The sequence below is a fragment of the Eubalaena glacialis genome, chromosome 6, assembly GCF_028564815.1.
Source record: "Eubalaena glacialis isolate mEubGla1 chromosome 6, mEubGla1.1.hap2.+ XY, whole genome shotgun sequence".
NCBI classification, from domain to species: domain Eukaryota; kingdom Metazoa; phylum Chordata; class Mammalia; order Artiodactyla; family Balaenidae; genus Eubalaena; species Eubalaena glacialis.
This window is the reverse complement of record NC_083721.1, coordinates 93,243,585-93,256,971: the sequence shown is the minus strand read 5'-3', so window position 1 is coordinate 93,256,971 and position 13,387 is coordinate 93,243,585. Positions and strand designations below refer to the sequence as shown.

The 13,387-nt window shown below is 33.3% G+C and overlaps 1 protein-coding gene across 1 annotated transcript in view; it reads left to right on the top strand.

Moving 5' to 3' along the window:
- Positions 1–13,387, top strand: part of NAALADL2 (N-acetylated alpha-linked acidic dipeptidase like 2) — a 1,520,504-nt gene that overhangs the window by 275,317 nt on the left and 1,231,800 nt on the right. Inside the window, exon 3 of the mRNA XM_061193412.1 lies at positions 10,909–10,971. The gene's annotated coding sequence lies outside the window, so the exon portion shown is untranslated. The remainder of the gene's footprint in view (positions 1–10,908; positions 10,972–13,387) is intronic.

The window sequence follows — 13,387 nt, the reverse complement described above, 5'->3', positions numbered from 1 at the left end:
AAAATCCAGTTTAGGAAAACTCAAATGTTAGGAAAGGATGTTCTAAAGTCAGAGCAGGAAGAAAGATATTCATTATTGATGCCACTCATGTCAACTAATCAATATTTCTTGGTCATCAACTACTACTGTACTTTTTCATGCATAAAATATTAGTATGGATCCTTGATCTTATAAAAAAAAGATCTTCAGTCTAACCTTCACCTTCAAAAAATTCGTTTAGATAACTGAATCAAAACATGGTTGCTTTGTCATCCTTGTAAATATTTAATATATGCTATTAAAAGTCATGACAGTACTTTAAGGCACTGTACCTCCAAAAATGACTGGTAAATATCAAGATGTGATTTCATTAAATTATTTAAACAGATCAATTCATCATTTGTCTTGATTGTCTATAAAATACCATAAGCAACATTTTCTCATTTATAATTAGAGATGATTTTATACTGTAAGATATTTTCCAGTGTATGATTTTAAATCATTTGTGATATTTTCCTTTTTACATACTTAATTTACAGTATTTTTCTGTGTAGAATTCCATTAAAAATTTAAAAGGGTTATGAGTACCATTAAGTCACATTTACCTGTCTGTATTCACTAATTGCTGTGGGTTAAATTAAGCACATCTTTAATTGTAGGTGGTTTCTTCCATTGCCTAGAAAGTTGCAAGTGTGCTTCTCTCACTATCAGCTGATATGTGCTTAGGGAACAGAAACTAATTTTAACATTAGCCCAAGTAAAATGTAATTAGGACGGCTAATCTGCTGAAAACTACCCCCAGCTAAAATCCCTTTTTTTATGTAATGCCATTTTAATGGAAATGGCATTTTTATGAAACACAAGTGACAAAGACATGAATGATGCCTGTGAGCCTTTTATTTAATTTTGTGTGTTCCCTAATTTGTTACTAAAGGGAGAGTAGGAGCACTCCACTCCTACCATTTTGGATATGAAACAGATTTTTAAAGTAGAATTTTTAATGTAAAGACTCAATTTTACTTAAAATAATTGTTTAAAATAACAAACCTAGGTCATAATTGATTCTCTAAAAGGGCAATGTGTGTGTGTGTCTGTGTGTGTGTGTGTGTGTGTGTGTATGGCATGACAACCATAAGTAGAAGGGCTTTGGGAATTATGTTTTTCATCACTGCCCTTTTTCATTAATGTGGATGATTGAAACTGACTTTACTTGTGTGACTTTCCTTTCATTTTCTTTTAAGAATAGATACTCTGAATTTAGGGTTTGGATATTAAGGGCAATGTAAAGGGATTAATAATTCTCTTAGAAATAACAACTATTATTACTACCACCATTTATGAGTTCTTAGTTTATGCTAGGAACTATACTAAATATTTCAGGCTTTTCTTATTTGATGCTATAACAATTTTGTGAGAATATTCTCATTGCATAGATTATAAAGACTCAAGCTCAGGGACTTTAAGAGACAACTAGTAAATGAATGGACCATTTGGGATTTGATTCCCTTGTAGCCTAAAGCCAATTTAATATTCTTAACCAATAGGCTCTAGAGATTCAATAAAAATACTTGATTCTTAATGCTATGCTAGAAACCACAATGACAGAGTAACATGCACACCTGTCACCATTTTTCTCTTGCATTGTTTCTGAAATGAATTTGGGGCTTTAATTTTTGTGTTACTAGAGTGTGGTTTAAATTTGAGAGACTTGTTTTGAAATCCAGAATTATGTAAATGTTCAAAACCTTCTGTGAAATATAGGAAACACAACTGTGCTTTTTACCTCTAGACCTGTGCTTAGGTGAGACCAAGTAATTGTCTAACTAAATGGTTCTCAGAAAGCAATGCTAATAACTTACTCAATTCTTTGTCAAAACTCAAGTTCTTTCTGAAATGATTTTCCTTCTAAATTTAACAGTTTCTTTATTTTGCTAACCCAGGCTGATTTCACCTTTTGACTTTAATTTGAATATGATAAACGTTATAATAATCTGAATTTTGATATTACAACCCATTTCAGAGATTAAAGCATTTTGATTAAGACACTCAGCACTTTGGCTTCATGAAATAAGTGGAGAGTTAGTAACTACAAAATTAGTCATGTGGATCCATGTTCTGCCACTTACCAAGTGTATCTACTAGGGCTAGTGCTTGGAAGCAGTGAGGTGCCAAAGTAAAACTCATAGAAGGGTCACAGAGGAGCATCACAGGATATTTTAATTTTTCAAGGAAAGCACAAAGGTGCTTGACATCTGTCAGACATCTATTGAATACTATGCAAACTACTAGCTCAAAGTTCATTGTTTTAGCATTAGATTGTACTGCATCGCTTTTGATGCTATCATATATTTACAAAGCTGTATTTTAAGTTTGCTTGTTAAAAGCAACTACCATATGAATAACAATGTACAATGGGAAATGAGAGTGGTGATGTCCAGTATGATATCAATGTTTGAGAAGTGTGGCCCAAAAGGAACACAAATTCCATTAGTAGATAATTGTGGTTATTTAAGAATGAAATTTAAAAAAAATACCTTCTTCTTTAAATTGTATTTTTTTCCAATCAGCTACTAAGATTATTAGGATATAAATACTTATTAAGTAGTTTGGATCTAATTACTTAAAATATGGAACTGTTACATATTTCATTATATATAATGAAATATAATTCACATGCCATACAATTTTCTCATTTAAAGTCTACAATTATTAGTTTTTACTGTATATTCACAGATTTGTGCAATCATCACCAAAATCGATTTTAGACGATTCTCATCATCCCTTGAAGAAATGCCATACCCATTGTCAGTCATTCTTCATTTCTCCCCAGCTTCCAGCAATTACTAATCTACTTTATGTCTCTATAGATTTGCCTATTCTGGATTTTCCATCTAAATGGAATCATTTAATATGTTGTCTTTTGTGACTAGCTTCTTTCACTTAACATAATGTTTTCTAGGTTCATTCATGTTGTATCACTATTTCATTATATTTTATTCCTGAATTATATTCTATTGTTAAGTACATTTAATTCATCCATTCATCATTTGATGGGCATTTGGATTATTTCCATTTCATTCCACATGGAATAAAGCTGCTATGAACATTTGTGTACCAATTTTTGTGTGAACATATATTTTCATTTTTCTTGAGTATATAGAGTGAAATTAATGAGTCATGACCCTATATTTACTTATTTGAGAAACTGCAGGTTGTTTTCCAAAATATTGCATCATTTTGTATTCTCACCAGCAGTGTATCAGTGTTCTAATTTCTCCACATCCTCACCAACACTCATTATTATATGTTTCTTTGGTTAGAGCCACCCTAGTAGGTATAAAGTGGTATCTCATCTTGGCTTTAATTCGCATTTCTCTAATGGTTAATGATCTCTTAATATGCTATTGGCAATTTGTATGTATTTAGAGAAATATATATTCAGATCCTTTACCCATTTCTTAATTGGATTGTCTTATTATTATTGAATTGTAAGGGTTTGGATACTTATGTATAATCTGAACACAAGTCCCTTATTAGACATATAATTTGCAAATATTTTCTCCTATGTTGTCTGGTCTATTTTCATTTTCTTGATGGTATCTATTGAAACACAATTTCTTTTTCATTTAATGAAGTCAAATTTATGTAGTTTATCTTTTGGTATCATATTTAAAAATGCTTCCTTAATCCTGAGGTCATGGAAAATTTCTCCTATATTTTCTAAGTGTTTTATTGTTTAAACTCTTACATTTAAGTCTATGATACAACTTTGAGTTGAGTATGGTATGAGGAAGGGATTCAGATTTATTTTTTTGCATATGAATGTCCTGTTTCACCAACACCATTTGTTGAAATGAATTTTCTTTCCTTATTGAATTGTCTTGGCTCCCTTGTTAAAATCAATTGACTGAAACTGTGAGGGTTTATTTCTGTACTTCCAATTCTATTCCATTGACCTCCGTATTTATCCTTATGTCAGTACCATGCAGGCTTGATTTATAGACAAAGTCTGTAACTTTGTAGTAAGTTCTGAACTCAGGAAGTGTGAATCCTCCATCCTTGTTCATCTTTTTCAAGATTATTTTGTTTATTCTGGGTCCCTTAAATTTTCATATGAATTTAGGATCAGCTTGGCCATTTGAGCAAAGAAGTCAGCTGCAATTTTGATAGGAATTACATTGAATCTGTAAATCAATCTGAGGCATAATGGCTCAATAATATTAAGAGTTTCAACTCATGAATATGGGATATCTTCCCATTTATTTAGATCTTCTTTAATTTCTTTCAATAAATTTTTGTAGTTTTCACAGAAAAAGTTTGTACTATTTTTGTTAAATTTATTTGTAAGTATTTTATTAGTTATGTTATGTTGTAAATATAATTGTTTTCTTAATTCCATTTTTGGATTGTTCACTGCTAATGTATAGAAATATTATTGATTTTTAATATTGATCTTATATGCTTCATTTTTGAACTCATTTATTACTTCTTATATATATTTTTTATTGTGGTAAGGACACTTAACATGAGATCTACTCTCTTAAGATATTTTTGATGGTACAAGACAGTATTGTTAACTACAGGCCCAATGGTATGTTGTAGATCTCCAGAACTTAATAATCTTGTATAACTGAAACTTTATACCTATTGAATAACAGCTCACCATTTCCTCCTTACCCCAGTCCCTGGAAACCACAATTCTACACATTGCTTCTATGTGTTTGACTTTTTTATATACCTCATATAAGTGGAATCATGCAATATGTTTCCTTCAGTGACTGGCTTATTTCACTTGGCATAATGTCTTCAAGGTTCATCTATATTGTTGCATATGGCATGATTTCCAGCTTTTCTTAAGGCTGAATAATATTGCATTGTGTATATATACACCTTTTCTTTGTCCATTCCTCCACTGATGGACATTTAGTTGTTTTCCATTATCTTGGCTATTGTGAATAATGCTGCAATTCACATGGGAATGCAAATAGCTCTTTGAGATATTAATTTCAATTCTTTTGGATAAATATCCTAAAGTGGGATTGCTGAATCATATGGCATTTCTGTTTTTAATTTTTTGAGGAGACTCCATATTGTTTTCCATAATGGCTTCATCATTCTACATTCCCATCAAGAGTATACAAGGCTTTTGTTTTCTTCACATCTTCACCAACACTTGTTATTTATTATTGTTTTTTAATAATAGCTATCCTAAGGTATGAGATGATATCTCATTGTGGTTTTGATTTGCATTTCCCTGGTGATTAGTGATATTGAGCAATCAATGCAATTCCTATCAAAATCCCAGTGGCATGTTTTAAGACAGAAATAGAAAAGCAATCCTAAAATGTATATGAAACCACAAAGGACCTCAAATAGACAGACCAATCTTGAGAAAGAAAAAAGTGGAGGCATCACGCTTCCTGATTTCAAAATATATTACAAAGCTACAGTAACTAAAACAGCTAGGTACTGACATAAAGACAGACACATACACCAATGTGACAGAATAGAAAGCCTCTAAATAAACTCCTGAATTATATGGTCAATTGATCTTCAACAGTGGTGCCAAGAATAAACAATGGGGAAAGGATAGTCTCTTCAACAAATGGTGTTAGGGAAAACTGAATATACACATGCAAAAGAATGAATTCGGATCCTTACTTTACACCATACACAAAAATCAACCCCAAATGGATTAAATACTTAACTGTAAGACATGGACATATAAAACTCTTTGAGGAAAACATAGGGGAAATGCTTCATGAAAATGGTCTTGGTAATGATTTCTTGAATATGATGTCAAAAGCACAGACAAAGAAGAAAAAACAGAAAAGTGGCACTATGTCAAACTAAAAAAACTTCTGCATAGCAAAGAATATAATTAACAGTGAAAAGGCAACCTCTAGAATGGGAGAAAAAATTTGCAAACTATATATCTAATTAGGGGTTAATATCCAAAATATATAAGGAACTCCTTCAACTCAATAGCAACAACTCTAAAACCTGACTGAAAAGTGAGCAAAAAACTTGAATAGACATTTCTCCAAAGAAGACACACAAGTAACAATCAGGTATATTTAGTTTGTGCTTCTTCTTCTAAGTTCTTGAAGTGGAAGTTTAGGTTATTTATTTGTAATCTTTCTTCTTTGCTAATATAGGTGTTTAAGGTTATAAATTTCCACTTAAGCACTGCATTAGCAGCATCCCATAAGTTTTGGTATATTAAATCTTCATTTTAATTTTCATTTATCTCAAGCTATTTTCTATTTTTCTTGTGATTTCATCTTTAAACCATTGTTTATTTAGGAGGGTATTGTTCAATTTCCACACATTTGTGAATTTTCCAAATTTTTTTCTGTTACTGATTTCTAGTTTCATTCCATTGTAGTTGGAGAACATACTTTGTATGGTTTTAATTATTTAAATTTATTGAGGCTTGTTTAATGCTCTAGTATATGGTCAATTCTAGAAAATATTCTTAAGAAGAATGTGTGTTCTGCTGTTGTTTGGTGAATTATCCTATAGATGTATTAGGTCTAGTTTGTCATTCAGTCTTCTATTTCCTTATTGAACTCCTGCTGGTTGTTCTGTGCATTATAGAATGTGAAGTCTCCAAGTATTGTCTATTTCTTCCTTTATCCTGTCAGATTTTACTTTGTATTTTTGGGGACTCTGTTTTAAGGCACATATATACTTTTTATATTGTATTTTCTTGATAGCTTGACCCTTTTATTAAAATAAAATGTCCTTCTTTGTCTCTAGTAACATTTTTTTTGTTTTAAAATCTATGCTGTCTAATATTACTATAGCCACTCCAGCTTTCTTATGGTTGTTTTTTGCATGATACATACATAATTTCCATCCTTTTATTCTCAAATAATTTGTATTTTTAAATATGAATGGCTTTTGTAGACAGCATATAGTTGGATCTTGTTTTATCCAGTCTGACAATCTCTGTCTTTTGATTTGAGTTTCAAATCCATTCACATTTAATGTTTTTTATATAGTTTTTGATATAGTTGGATCTATATCTGCGCTTTACTTTTGATTTTATGTAACTCTCATGGGTTTTTTATTCCTCTGTTCCTCCCTTACTTCATATTTTTGCATTAAGCAAATAATTTCTGATGTAATATTTTAATTCCTTGAATGAGTTTTTTATTATATTTTTTGAGTTATTTTCTTAGTGGTTTCTCTAGAATTTAACCATATTTATCTCAATTTATTATAATCTACTTCATATTTATGCTTAATTCTGTGAGATATAGAACACTTACTCCTTTATAGCTGTATTTCCTCTCTTGCATTTTGTGCTATTATTTTTATGTATGTATATTACATCTATGTATTTTACGAATCCAACAATGTATTGTTATAATTATTACTTTATATAATTTGGTAGCTTTTACAAAAGCAGGAAGAAGAAAGGAGAGCAAGTATTTATTTATGATGTTTGTTACATTAACCTTCTTATTTAACACATCTTGTTCTTATTATTTGTTCCTGTGGATTCAAGTTGCCATCTGGTGTGATTTCCCTAGGATGACCGTGGTTTTAGCAGGGCTATCTTTGACTTTCTTTTTCACCAATCTCTCTGTTAATCTGTGTGCCTCTGTTTGTACCACAACCAGATGTTAGGCTCCAGTAATTGCAAGCACAGTTTTTGAGGCCAGTCTCTGTGGTTGTTCTAATATTGATAAGGCTCTTATTAACTGTCATTTTCCCTGGTTCTCTCTAATAAACTAGTTGGCTTATGGTTTAGTTTATTGCCTCTTGAAGCTCCCAGACTTTTCTTACTTGTTGCCACTAAATATCCATTGCTTTTTAGAGTAACCTTAGACTTGAACTTCCCCCACACTATGTTCAAAATAAAGTCAGTTCCCTTGGGGGAGCTTCAGATATCTCTCATCTTATAATCTGCTCTTTCCCTAGGCACAATCTCTGAATAATGACTCAAGAACTGGGAACAGGTAATATGGCCTGCTCCTCTTGGAGTATCATCCCTGATGTAAAAGCAGAATGCTGTGTAGGACAGTAGCCTTTGATCTTCTCGCCTTGTCTTTGCTAGCATGGAATTTTACCCTACAAATAAGCTGGATCAATGGATGTTGAGTTCCAATATTCTTCACCTGTCATGCTTGTCATAAAAGCTCTGTGTTATGAGTGGGACTAGTTGGAGAAAGTGAATCCCTGCCTTCTTGGTCACACTTGCCTGGAATTTAGTCTCTGCAACACAGAGCAGGAAGATGATGAGAAATGCTCGTGGCCGGGCTCTCCTGTAGAGATATCACAGTCTGTGTCTGAGAGTTGGAGAGACAGGGAGCCTTGCATTCTTGACCCCATCCACTTGGAGTGTAGTTTGAATCACACTAAGCTGGAGAGAAAAGGGAGGAAGCAGGTTGTGGCTCAAACGACAGACTCTTGCTGTTTGTACTGAGATTTAGTATATTTTCTTGAACAAAGGTTTCCTTTTTTTTCTGTACACCCTTAGGACAATTTTCATAAACTTCAAGTGGTCATTTTTTCTGTAACTTTTACCTGTTATGATTGTCTCATTGGAGAGGGGGTCTGAGAGCTCCTAATGTTGCCATCCTGGATGTTGTCTGTTACCTTTGTCTTTTAGCCTCTGGCACATGGAATAATTACTGAGATACTAAGCATACCATGAACAGAGAAAGTTTGGGAATCTTTAAAGACAAGTTACTAAACCTATCCCCATCTCAAACTTTACATCATTAAATTAGAGATAATGATATACACCTCAATAATGTTTTTAGGATTAAATGAAATACAACTATGAGTGCTCCTGACACATAAGACACCAATATAAATTTAACTATTTTTATCTCATATGTTTTTATGAGGATAATGTATATACTATATGTAAAATGCTGTAAATATTATTATACCTTTTAAATATTTTTCATACCCTGCTCCATTTTGTTTCTTAATTCAATCTGATAATAGAGTAACTGATATTGCGTGTCCTCTTTGTAGAGACATAGGTGAACTCCTGCATTTTGTGAAATTCAACATGTAGATATAAGTAGAAACCAGTAAAAGAATAAATGAAAATCAATGCTTCTGCATCCCTTTAAATCTGTGATCAAAGTAGAAGCCTCACTAAATGATATTTCTTGGGGATTAAAACCCGATAGACAATAATTGTCCAACATGCCCTTGACCATCAGGTCTTCACATCTGGTAATTACTCACCAGGATTTTCTTAGCCTTGATCATTATTGCCTAATTTGGGTCCATTTAGAATGCCAAAGCCCAAGCAGATTGAATGTATGAAAACCTGCTGTTTTATGACATGGCGAGTTCATTGCATTTCATTTTCTTAATTCATGTCAAACTTTCAAATGTTTTTACTTAGAAGAAGTAAACTACAGAGCCCTGAGTCTTTCTTAAAACACATTTTATCTATAAGCTCCAAAAATATTTTCTTAAATATTGTTTAGAATATGAATTGTTCGTGCTTTAGTTCTTATTTCACTAGCAAGAAATTTTCTAAGTCTAATATTCAGAATCTATGACCCAAAAGCTAATACAGCTTTTATTTTGTTTCTTACTGGCAATACAATTGGGATTATGTTGGAAAGGTTGAAGTGACATGGTGTCTTTGAATTGCCTGTAAGCACTGTAATAATACTTAGGCACTATTCAGAACTGGGGGGTAAAATTGAAAAGCTAAGAAAGGAAATAAAGCCGAATATTAGTAAAACGAGGGAGAGAGGTATAGGAAGCAAAGGATACAAAGAATAAGATAAAGAATGAAAGATAAAGAGGAAATTCAAAAGTTAGTATAGCATAGATAATGATAATAACATTTGTGGGGTTTACAGAGTGTTGTGTATATAGTTTGCCTGCCAGTCTTCTGCTTCTAGCAGGAAGCATTTAGCTGAAGAAAGAGGAAGCCACACCCACTCTAACTACATCAAAAGGGGGTGCATTATAAAGATCCTGGGAAATAGCATAGAATCCATTTGTCAGCAATATCATTGGACTTCATGTGGACTGGAAAGATATAGTTTCTTTTCTCTGTCTTTGGGGACATTTATTCTTTTCTCCTTGTTTCTTTCTTCGCACATTTCTTTCATTTAATTTTGCAAACTGGTTATCTTTGTAAGCCCCTCAGTCTCTGCTCCTTAATAATTTCAGTCCATATGTGGCTTTATCTTACCTAAACGCCAGCATGGACCCTTTTTTGCTGCACACTTCCCCATCTCTTCTTCTTAGATCACTGACTCAGAATCACTGACGTAATTTCAAATTTCAGGTAGAGAGAATGTAATTGGCTGAATGTGTATAAGTTGTCTGCTTTTGGTCTAATTACTATGGGTGAAAGGATGAAGTCTGCGTTATGTTGGGCTGTTCTTATGAGGGTTGTAGGTTGAACTGGTTCTCTAAGAAAAGGAGAGACATATTTACATATCTATTATTTGCTATCTAGTAAATTCCTTGAGGGAAAAGATCATGTCCTATTAATTCCTTTCCCCAGCACCTTGCACAGTTTTAATATGAACATTGAACAAAATAATCTTCACTTCAAGGGCAATTTGCATTTGTGTCTCCAGGGGGCAGTGCTATTGACACAAATGAAGAAAAATTCCAGTCCCTACTTTTTTGATGGGTATCACCAAGGTAACTTGCCTTGAACAATGATTAACCTTTTTTGGAAAGTGAACTTTGTTGAGCACACTTTGAAAATATTTTCCATACCTGGGAATGAAGCAACAATGATGTAACACCTGTCCATTTTGTAGACCAGTGTTCCAAAACTATTTTTAGTAGTTGAATTTATGCTAAAATTTTACCCAGAATACAAATAAATAAAAGATATAAAAATAGAACGCATAGTTAAAGCAGGTGTAAAAGGTCAAGCTCTACCTATTAATCTTCTTTGTTCTGTTCATCCTCCAACAGACCCACCCCTAAACTAGAGGAACCTCTACAGAACCCAAGGGCTCCAGAGACCATCGCTTTTAGGTGAGAAGCAAGGAAATTTTATTCTTATTTGCTCAGTGTTTGAGTACATTTATAATTTTAAGTACACAAAAATATGATACAAAAGATTTTGTGAAGACATAGAAAAGGGTTTTATTGTATATTTTTTCCATTGCTGCAAGTTTCTTAGGTGTACAATTGAAAGAAACTCATTTGTTCAATAAACTTTTAATGAGCATTATTTGCTACATTCTATGCTTGGCAGTAAAATATGAACAAGACAGGACCTCTGTTATCATGTGTCCAGAGTCTACACTAGAACTATGTGAAATAAGAACATTTTAATTTCGTTACACTTAATGCAATATAGATACATTCTTAGAACTATCAGTGGAAAGGAACTAGCAAACATTTCAGTACTCAGAATAAGTTCAGGAGTTCATATTCTTCCACTCTCACCTTTCTCCTGAAACATGGACTTAAGACCATTGTTGGTATAACCATTGGCTCTTGTTGTTTCTGCATGGAGTTTTTGATTTCTCTCCTTTTCTCCGATATGAATTGAAACATTGATTTCCCAAAAAAAAAGCAAAATATTTGAAAATGTTACAATTTATATCACTAGGTTAGTGTAACAATGTTGTGCTGAAATGAAAAGAAATAAATATTTCTGCTTATATTGAAAAATGTTATAGAACTTTTTAGTTGTGAGAATGCACTGTTGGAATAGCAAAATATTTTTTTTATCCTCAAATATGTTGTCTAAGACTAATGTATCTTCATAGAACTGTAGACATTAGAACTAAAAGGGAACTTAGAATTCATTGTAGGCATTATGATTGCCTACCAAATATCCATTCATCATATCTGAATTTGCAACAGAATTCCAGTCTTGTTCAGGGTGGAAATGTGCCCAACTTCAGCTAATGGAAGTACTATACCTCTAAGGGCATTTAGAAACATTTGAGCATGTTTTAGAGTGTCAAAAGGACTAAGAGATAGTATTGACATTCAGTCCCTTTGGGTTGTAGATGCTAAATGTTCTGGAATGTACAGAATTGTCCTGCATAACAAAGAATTTTCCAGCTTCAAGTACTACTAGTTGCCCCAGCAAGAAACGCTGGTTTAACCCAGTTCTGCTAATCATGTTACCCTCTTTGTCTAGCTTACTTTTTTTGTTTTTAACATCTTTATTGGAGTATAATTGCTTTACAATGGTGTGTTGTTACTGCCGTATAACAAAGTGAATCAGCTATACATATACATATATCCCCATGTGTCCTCCCTCTTGCGTCCCCCTCCCACCCTCCCTATCCCACCCCTCTAGGTGGACACAAAGCACAGAGCTGATCTCCCTCTGCTACGTGGCTATTTCCCACTAGCTATCTATTTTACATTTGTCATTGTATATATGTCCATGCCACTCTCTCACTTCGTCCCAGCTTACACTTCTCCCTCCCTGTGTCCTCAAGTACATTCTCTATGTCTGTGTCTTTATTCCTGTCCTGCCGTGAGGTTCTTCAGAAACATTTTTTTTTTTCAGATTCCATATACATGTGCTAGCGTACGGTATTTGTTTTTCTCTTTCTGACTTACTTCACTGTGTATGACAGTCTCTAGGTCCATCCACCTCACTACAAATAACTCAGTTTCATTTCTTTTTATGGCTGAGTAATATTCCATTGTATATATGTGCCACATCTTCTTTATCTATTCATTTGTCGATGGGCACTTAGGTTGCTTCCATGTCCTGGCTATTGTAAATAGAGCTGCAATGAACATTGTGGTACATGACTCTTTTTGAATTATGGTTTTCTCAGGGTATATGCCCAGTAGTGGGATTGCTGGGTCATATGGTAATTCTATTCTTAGTTTTTTAAGGAACCTCCATACTATTCTCCATAGTGGCTGTATCAATTTTTTGTTTGTTTGTTTTTTTAACATCTTTATTGGAGTATAATTGCTTTACAATGGTGTGTTAGTTTCTGCTTTATAACAAAGTGAATCAGTTATACATACACATATGTTCCCATATCTCTACCCTCTTGTGTCTCCCTCCCTCCCACCCTCCCTATCCCACCCCTCTAGGTGGTCACAAAGCACAGAGCTGATCTCCCTGTGCTATGCGGCTGCTTCCCACTAGCTATCTATTTTATGTTTGGTACTGTATATATGTCCATGCCACTCTCTCACTTTGTCACAGCTTACCCTTCCCCCTCCCCATATCCTCAAGTCCATTTTCTAGTAGGTCTGTGTCTTTATTCCCATCTTACCCCTAGGTTCTTCATGACCTTTTTTTTTTTTTTTTTTTGATTACATATATATGTGTTAGTACACGGTATTTGTTTTTCTCTTTCTGACTTACTTCACTCTGTATGACAGACTCTAGGTCCACCCACCTCACGACAAATAACTCAATTTCGTTTCTTTTTATGGCTGAGTAATATTCCATTGTATA